Source organism: Hyperolius riggenbachi, chromosome 9 (genome assembly GCF_040937935.1).
Source record: "Hyperolius riggenbachi isolate aHypRig1 chromosome 9, aHypRig1.pri, whole genome shotgun sequence".
NCBI lineage: Eukaryota > Metazoa > Chordata > Amphibia > Anura > Hyperoliidae > Hyperolius > Hyperolius riggenbachi.
The window spans coordinates 27,159,797-27,169,354 of record NC_090654.1 but is presented as its reverse complement, the minus strand read 5'-3'; the positions used below and the strand labels follow the sequence as shown (position 1 = coordinate 27,169,354).

Below are 9,558 nucleotides of genomic sequence, written 5' to 3'. Positions count from 1 at the left end.
CTTGTCAGATCTGACAATAATGTCAGAAACACCTGATCTGCTGCATGCTTGTTCAGGGTCTATGGCTAAAAACATTAGGGGCAGAGGGTCAGCAGGGCTGCCAGGCAACTGGCATTGTAGCGGAATATAACCCTGCATTTCAACTTTGCTCTAAAACATTATTTACAGCATATTATATGCAACCAGCATTTGTTTTTTTACTAGACCAGCATTGAAAGGGTTACACACAGAGTTTAAAGTTCTGTGGAGGGAGCTGCTCCTGGCAGCCAAAGTTTAGATAGATACATTTCAGTAAACAAAATGTAGCAAGTGGTGAATGTTACACACTCTTTGGCTGTCCTCCAGCTCTTGCACAGCCTTAAGGGCTCTTTCACATTAGGGCAGATTTTCTGCGTTTCAACGCAAAGGGTAAAGTTTGCGTTACCCAAGGTAAAATGAAAGTCCATAGACTTTCATTTTAGCTTTCACATATAACGCAGCCTTTTTGTGCGTTGCGTTACACTGCACCCAGGCGCAGTTATTCGGCCGCCGCTAGCTTTATGCGTTACAATGTTAATCAATGTAAAACGCACACTATGCGCATTTTTGATCCGAACGCAGGCAATCAGTCCCAGAATGCAAAAGAGGAACAATGTAGAAAGTTGAAAACTAAAAGAAACAAAAATTAACTGCGTTTTTCTATGTGCTGTAACGCATTGAAAACGGATTAAAAACGCACACTCACTGCAGTGCAACGCATATCAAAACGCATTAAAACGCATACAACAAAACGTATGCTTTGAGCGTTCTCCAACGCAAGCTCTGATGTGAAAGAGCCCAGAGAGAGTGAGTCATTCCACAGTTGTTACATTTTGTTTTGCTGAAATGTATCTATGTATAAGCCTCAGATGTGGCAGCAGTTCTCTCCAGGAACTTTAAGGCCTCGTTCACATCATTTAGCGCAGATGGCTGTGCGATCGGAACGCAACGCGTCCAATCGCACGCCATCTGCGCTCCTATGCGCTGCGGATCCCATTCATTACAATGAATGGGATCTGCGCTGCGATTCCCAAAAATGCGTGCAGTACGCGATAGCGCAATCGCGCTGCCACGCAGCGCATATGATGGGAACGGTAGAAGGGCTGTCTATGCCCTTCTACCGTTCTTGCGTGTCGCACACTATACGCGCTGCCAAAATGCCCACGGCAGCGCGTATAGTCTGAACGAGGCCTAAAGCTGTGTGTGTAACCCTTCCAATGCTGGTCTAGTAAAAAAAAAAATGCTGGTTGTATATAATATGCTGTAAATAATGTTTTAGAGCAAAGTTGAAATGCAGGGTTATATTCCGCTTTAAAACGAAATACATATGGCAGCCTCCATATCCCTCTTGCTTCAGTTGTCCTTTAATATGAGGTGCTTCTGGGAGATCTCACTTCCGGAGTCCGCAATAGAAGATAAGTGACGAGGAAGCCCACCTGACTCCATCCTTAACTGACGCATCACTTTTCAGTAGTTTAACCCTGCAAGAATAAAGTTATTGTAAATGTAGATGGTATGCATCTCTAAACCACCACATATTATGTATGTCTAAAACATCTACCTCTCATTTTCCTCGCTTTTTGGATGCCTTATTGCCTTATTTATTTTACCCCTCAGATCCCCGACCTCCCCCCCCCCCCCTTTCCCAACCAACTACAGTTTTCTCTTTTTGTCTTTAGAATTCCCAGCATGCAATGCTCCCGGATTTCTCTGCCGTTTCTGATATTTGTCTCTGTAGCTGACTTTTAAAGCCGGAGGCCGCTTTTAAATCGTGCCATGTGACTATCAGAGATTCTCCCCGAAATAAAGTCCTCATTTTTTCTTTTTTTACCAATTCCGGCCATTTGCCTCATTGTCTGATTCAATAGGAAATGCTAGTGATATTGAAAACATTACGTAGTATATGAAGGACGAAAACTCTGTTTACTGTCATGTGTTTTGTAAATATTTTGTACATAGATTCAGTCTGTAAAATCTGTTGTTGTTTTTTTCTCCTAAAATGCTGTTACATTTAACGGTTTGTATTATTTTTTTATGTTTTATAAATAATAGAAAATGTGAAGAATGTGAAGCGTTATTTTGGTGTAGACTTCTTATTTATGATTTACAGCTCCAGGTTTCTCTTCAGGTGCATACACACATATCCAATTTTAAACACTTGAGGACCGCAGTGTTAAAAACCAGGCCATTTTTTTGCTAAATTGGCCACTGCAGCTCTAATGCCTCAATGCAGGGCCACACAACAGAGCACACAAGTGATTCCCCCCTTTTCTCCCCACCTAAAGAGCTCTCTGTTGGTGCGGGGTCTGATCGATGATGATGATTATTTTTTGGGGGAAATATTTTTCTTATTTATTTTTAAATAAATGTATTGATTTCCCCCCCCCCCCCCCCGCTCCCTCCCCCCACCCCCCGCCAGCCAATCAGCATGATCAGCTGTCATAGGCTTCAGCCTATGATAGCCGACCACTGTCATGTCTCCCAGGGGATTGCATCGCTGTACGGCAATAAAAGACGGTGATCGCCGCTGGGAGACTGAAAGGGACACTTAAGTCAAACAAACAAAATGAGTTTTACTCACCTGGGGCTTCCAATAGCCCCCTGCAGCTGTCCTGTGCCCTCGCCTTCTCCCTCCGATCCTCCTGGCCCCGCCGGCAGCCACTTCCTGTTTCAGTGACATGAGCTGACAGGCTGGGGACACAAGTGATTCTTCGCGTTCCTGGCCACAATAGCGCCATCTATGCTGCTATAGCATATATGATATACCATATAGCAGCATAGAGGGTGCTAATGTGTCTGGGAACGCAAAGAATCACTCGCGTCCCCAGCCTGTCAGCTCCTGTCACCGAAACAGGAAGTGGCTGCTGGTGGGGCCAGGAGGATCGGAGGGAGTCGGTGAGGGCACCGGACAGCTGCAGGGGGCTATTGGAAGCCCTAGGTGAGTAAAACTCATTTTTTTTTTGTTTGACTTAAGTGTCCCTTGAAGGCGGGGCGGAGCTCCGCCTACCAAGCGGAGATGTGCGTGCGATCTCCTGCAAAAGCCGGCCCCAGGACTTGACGCCTGGGGCTGCCGCCGCGGTCACGCCCGTTGGCCAATCACTGACCAATTTTACCATCTCCATTATTGTTATTATTGATTTATAAAGCGCCAACATATTCCGTGGCGCTGTACAAAGTAAGAAACAAACATGGGGTACATAATAATACAGATAATGGTGTACACCAATATACAAGATACATAATTAGTGACAAAACACAAAAAATGATACAAGATACAGAATACAAAATACAGAATTGGTAATGACAGTGATAAAAGTAACATGATGATAAATAAAATGTTTAATGAATTCCAAGACACAACAAGGGGAGAAAGCCCTGCCCTTGTGAGCTTACAATCTAAAGGGAATGGGGGGGGGGGGGGGGGGAACAAGAGGAGGGGTAGTATACAACAAATATATAGAGGCTGTGTGTTTTAGGATACCTAGTAGGGGTGCAATTTGGTCTTAGGACAAAGGGAAGTGGCCTAAGGTAGCGCATATGCTTGTCGGAACAAATGAGTTTTAGAGAGCGTTTAAAGGTAACAAAGCTTGGCGAGTGATGGAAGAAGGGGGCAAGTGGGCCCTTTGACACCCACTAGGCCCCAAACACCTGCCTAGGTTGCCTGGTGGATGATTGTGAATGCAATAATATTGTCCATTACAACCAGGGCCGGTTCTAGACTTTTTGCTGCCTGAGGCAAACTTATGAGCATGCCCCCACCCCCCAATTTGGAATGATCGCACAGCACCCCACAATTTGCTCTGCTTCATTCAATGTTCTCAGTCAACAAGGGAGCCTAAGCAACAACCTGAGACATGACACGCTGCAGCTCAACACAACAACACACTGGCTGGCTGCGAGTCTGCTCACCCTCATGTCCTCCATTCCTCCTCAGTCAGGACAGCAGTACCACCTCCTCCCTTCTGCTGTGCAAGTCAACTGACACCCTGCTGCTCTCCTGCCCCCCCCCCCCCTCACTCACTGTCAGACTCCTCACACAGCACAACAAGCTGCTTTTCCCCAATGATGACCGCTTCGCCTCGCTCTCCTCACTCACTGTCAGACTCCTCACACAGCACAACAAGCTGCTTTTCCCCAATGCTGCTCTCCTGTCTCCCCCCTCCTCACTCACTGTCAGACTCCTCACACAGCACAACAAGCTGCTTTTCCCCAATGATGCTCTCCTTCCTCCCCCCTCCTCACTCACTGTCAGACTCCTCACACAGCACAACAAGCTGCTTTTCCCCAATGATGCTCTCCTGCCTCCCCCCTCCTCACTCACTGTCAGACTCCTCACACCGCACAACAAGCTGCTTTTCCCCAATGATGACCTCTTCACCTCGCTCTCCTCTCGCTTCTCCTCCTACTCTGACTGCATGTAAGTCTAAACACAGTACAAACATGCTGCCCCTGTAATCTCTGCGCCTGATGCAAATGTTTCACCTTGCTTCATGAGAGAACCGGCCCTGATTACGATAGACGCAATGTAAAAGATTAAAGCAGAATATAACCCAGCATTTCAACTTTGCTCTAAAACATTATTTACAGCATATTATATGCAATCAGCAATTTTTTTTTTACTAGACCAGCATTGGAAGGGTTACACACAGAGGTTTAAAGTTCCTGGAGAGAACTGCAGACGCATCCGAAGCTGACATAGATACATTTTGTTTACTTAAATGTATCTAAGTGTGGAATGTGACTCACTGTCTCTGACTGAGAAGGAGCTAAGGCAGAGGTCAGGAACCTTTTTGGCTGAGAGAGCCCTAAACCAAGCCACATATTTTAAAATGTAATTCCGTGAGAGCCATACAATATGTTTCAAACTGGGACAGCAGGGCTCACGTCCCTGTTGCCATGGTGATGTGTATACAGTTGATCCTCCGGGCAACGGACGTGTTAGACACATCTTCAGCTTTTCTTGGGTTTCAGCAACATCAGCAATTTCCTCGAGAGCCAGACAGGAGAAATACCGACTAACAGCTTGTACAATTAGCTAGCTGACTTGAGGGTTGATTCACTTTGTAGGATGAGATCCCTGCATTTTGGCCCAAAAGGCTGCCTGTGAAATGACAGGTAGCCTATTGGACCATTCAAAGTGCGGGGACCTCGTCCTACAAAGTCACTGGACCTGACAGGGTCCAGAGTGGGACAATTGGAGCAGCTGTTCGTTTTGGGGGGAGTGTGAGTAAGTTAGTAGTGCATACTACAGCAGTAGCGTGCCTACTTAAAAAATTTTACTTGCCCTGCCGCACTAAGCTGTGCTGTTTGATTTGTAAGTGAGCCAGTGCAGCCATCAAAAGAGCCACATCTGGCTCCTGAGCCATAGGTTCCCTACCCCTGAGCTAAGGGAAAGCCAAAGAGTGTGTAACATTTCTCACTTGTTACATTCTATTTAGTTAAATGTATCTATCTGAACTTCTGCATATCTCTCCACGGAACTTTAAACCTCTGTGTGTAACCCTTCCAATGCTGGTCTAGTAAAAAAAAAATGCTGGTTGCATATAATATGCAGTAAATAATGTTTTAGAGCAAAGTTGAAATGCAGGGTTATATTCCGCTTTAACCACAATTAAAGCACACCTGAACTCAAAAAAACAGGAGGCAATACTTGATGATTCTTTAGTGCCCTCAAAAACTTTGGTAGTCCTCAGGTTACCCTCTGTGCTGGAGCTATGAAAAGCTAATAAGATGGATGAAGATGAGCCCCCCTGGTCCAGGGACAACCTCTGCATCCCCTATTGCTATGCCACTTCCCTCACTAAATCTTATTAAAGGGGCACTATGGCAAAAAAATTTAAAATATGTGCAACAAACATATACAAATAAGAAGTATGGCTTTTCCAGAGTAAAATGAGCCATAAATTACTTTTCTCCTATGTTGCTGTCACTTACAGTAGGTAGTAGTAATCTGGCAGAAGCGACAGGTTTTGGGCTAGTCCATCTCTTCATGGGGGATTCTCAGGGATTTATTTATTTTCAAAAGCACTTAGTGAATGGCAGTTGCTCTACAAAAAATTGTGTAGCGAGCAGGGGATCTGGCCAGGATCATTGTTGAAATCCTTTTTAGAGAATATCTTTATAAAGAATAAAAGCCTTGCTGAGAATCTCCTATGAAGAGTAGTATGCAGGAGAACAGAGGCACCAAAAGGATAAAAGGAAGCTAAATGAGCTTAAAAACCAAATTCTTGGTAAATAGAGGAGGTAGTGGTGGACTTACCTCCTCCAAGTAGATACACAACGACTGTAGTAAACACAGTCAATATATTTTATTTATGAACTCCAAATATGCAACACGTTTCGCAGGTTTGATCCCGCTACCTCCTCTATTTACCAAGAATTTGGTTTTTAAGCTCATTTAGCTTCCTTTTATCCTTTTGGCGCCTCTGTTCTCCTGCATAATATTGAGTCCACCCTGGGTGGAGGGTTGAACCCCTTTTTCTCATCTACAGAGAGTGACTTCTTATTCCTGAGTGGGGTCAGGAAAATCTCCCCACCTGCCTTTACAGTGGTTGCCTAATGGTAACCCTGGTTTGTGAGTATTAATATTTACTCTATCTAGTAACCATTTACCAGTACATATTACACTATTGGGGCTCTTGGTGTTCCTTGTTTCTATGAAGAGTAGAGATGGCCCGAACGGTTCCAGGCGAACTTTGGGTGGTTCGCGTTCACCAGAGAACGCGAACTTTTACGAAAGTTCGATTTGCCCCATAATGCTCCATTAGGGTCAACTTTGACCCTCTACAACACAGTCAGCAAGCACATTGTCACCAATCAGACTACACTCACTCCTGGAGCCCCACCCCTACTTATAAAAGGCAAGGTTCTCCAGACGTTTTACTCACTCGTTTGCCTACAGTAATTAGTTAACTGACAGCTGCTGACAGACTCTGCCAGGGAAAGCTTAGTTAGGCTCTTGTAGGCTTGTTAGCTTGCTCCTGGCTGATTGTTATTCCTTATATTGCACCCCGCAACAGCTCCCTCTCTCCCTCCGGAAGAGGAGGGTCTTGTCTTCCAGGTAATTGTAGGATTTCAAAAGCCAGCTTACATACATTGGCCGGGAATCGAACCCAGGTCTAGTGCTTGGTAGGCAGCTCTTCTCACCGCTATACCACCACCAACACTACATGCTAAAGCCAGCTTAGCATGTACCATTATGATATATCCAAAAGAAAAATGAGCTTGCTTAGGGATTTGTAGGATGTCAAAATGGCCAATGTATGTGAGTTGGCTTTTGACATCCTACAAATCCCTAAGCAAGCTCATTTTTCTCTTGGATATATCATAATGGTACATGCTAGGCTGGCTTCAGCATGTAGCATTGTAGTGTGTTGTGTTGGTGGTATAATGGTTAGAATAGCAGCCTACCACGCGGTAGGCCTGGGTTCGATTCCTGCCCAATGTATGTGAGTTGGCTTTTGACATCCTACAAATCCCTAAGCAAGTGTCAAGAATCGCGGAAGAGCCGCCGCCATGAGTCAGCGGCAGGCGGCTCTTTCCGCACACAGTCTGGCAGAGCACGGGGAGGCAGCCGCCTCCACTCAGTCTGAGGCGGCTGTCCCCGTGCAGGGCATGGCGGACCAGGCTGGTCAACTGATTCTGGCTCCACTCCTCATTGGTCCAGCACTTAGGGAGGTGCTGGAGATATGTATGGGTATATATACTGCCGGCTGTGCAGTTGCTGGTTGTCTGGCGTTGCGAACACATACGTGGGAGCACTCAGACCTGTAGTCAGATCCTTAAGTGTGCCGGGACCAGCTGGAGCTGTAATCCTACACTTAGCTAGATTCTGTTGATAGCTAAAGTACTAGTTTGATTGTGATTATCTGTTATGACCCTTTGCCTGCCTGACTATCCTCCTGAACTCTGATCTTGTACCTTGCCATTTTGATACCCTGTTGCCGAACCCCGGCTCGTCCTTAGACTCTGCTTCTGCCTCCTGATCTTGTACCTCGATATTTCTGATACCCTGTTGCCGAACCCTGCCTGTACCTAGACTCCGCCTCTGCCTTCTGAATCTGTACTTTATCTGTCCGTGTGTTACGACCTGGCTTGTCCGACCTCGAGAACCGACCTTACTATTGGAGGCGGTTCCCCGTCCTGTTAGTGACACTTCCTCCTGAGTGTCACTTTCAGACAATCCTTCCTACTCTCGACCTGACTCCTCTCGCCTTGGAGAGTTCAGGTCTTCGGAAGGAATCCGTGCAGTACTCCTTACTGCGCTGAGGCCTAATCCTCTAAGTGTTACTGTTTACACCTAACACCACACTCTACTCGGGTGAACAGAAGTTAGCTGGTATATCGGATTATCGGTGATACTGCAGATTACTTATAATCTGGTATACATCTGTATTCCCAGTGATACTGCAAATCACCGGTAATCAGATCATCTCTGTGCTTCACCGATCGTTACAGCAAGCTCATTTTTCTCTTGGATATATCATAATGGTACATGCCAGGCTGGCTTCAGCATGTAGTGTTGGTGGTGGTATAGTGGTGGTGAGGAGAGCTGCCTACCAAGCACTAGACCCGGGTTTGACTCCCGGGCCCGGCCAATGTATGTAAGCTGGCTTTTGAAATCCTACAATTGCCTGGAAGACAAGACCCTGCTCCTCCCTCCAGGAGGAGGGAGAGAGGGAGGATTACACTTCCTGATGTTGTAAAGCAGTGTAGGCCTGCAATTGAACATTCAATGAGGTTTCTGACCTTAAAACACTGCTTTGTGTCAAATCCAGATTTTTTTCTGGGACTTTTGATGTCTATTCCACTCAACCATGTCTCCCTCCAGGTAATAGACCCCTTGAAACATATTTTCCATCACTTTTGTGGCCAGCATAATTTTTACTAATTGTCCAAGTTCGCCTCTCCATTGAAGTCTATTGCGGTTTGCGAAAGTTCGCGCGAACCGAACTTTTGCAGTAGGTTTGCGAACCTAAAATCGGAGGTTCGGGCCACCTTCTCTAATGTAGAGATGGACTAATCCAAAACCTGTCACTTCTGTCAGATTTCTACTACCTACTGTAAGTGACAGCAACATAAGAGAAAAGTAATTTATGGCTCATTTTACTCTGGAAATAACGTACTTCGTATTTGTCTATGTTTGCACATATTTTAAATTCTACAATTTTTCGCCATAGTGCCCCTTCAAAAAAAGCCAGGTGAGGTGATCATGAGCAGTAGGTAAAAACTGCTATCTTGCCTAGGGCCCCATTTCACCTTAATCCTTATCTGGGAGCTGGTAGTGTTTCTACCTCCTGGCACTAGAGGGAGCTAGCAGGGCCAGCGCCAGTGTGCGTGCTGTTGTTTTCCTCCATTGTGTGCCATCATAATTGCGTAATTTTGCAAAGAGCAGGGCGGTGCCAGATTGAATCAAAGTCTCAGACGCTGTGCTGCACTAGATCTGGCAACAGCGCTCCTGGTATCGAGTCCAAACACGCCCACTTAATATTTAAGCAGCGGAGGGTGGGGCCAGCAAGGGTCACAGTTAAGGACTTCAAG

General features: G+C 45.8%; 1 long non-coding RNA gene across 2 annotated transcripts in view; it reads right to left on the bottom strand.

Moving 5' to 3' along the window:
• LOC137532092 (uncharacterized) overlaps positions 1 to 9,558 on the bottom strand; it is a 122,996-nt gene that overhangs the window by 23,768 nt on the left and 89,670 nt on the right. Inside the window, exon 3 of one of the 2 annotated variants that reach the window (XR_011023854.1) lies at positions 1,358 to 1,499. The exons of the other annotated variant lie outside the window; for it this stretch is intronic. This is a non-coding gene — a long non-coding RNA (uncharacterized lncRNA). Of the gene's footprint in view, positions 1 to 1,357; positions 1,500 to 9,558 lie in introns of those variants that run through there. 2 annotated transcript variants of the gene reach the window in all.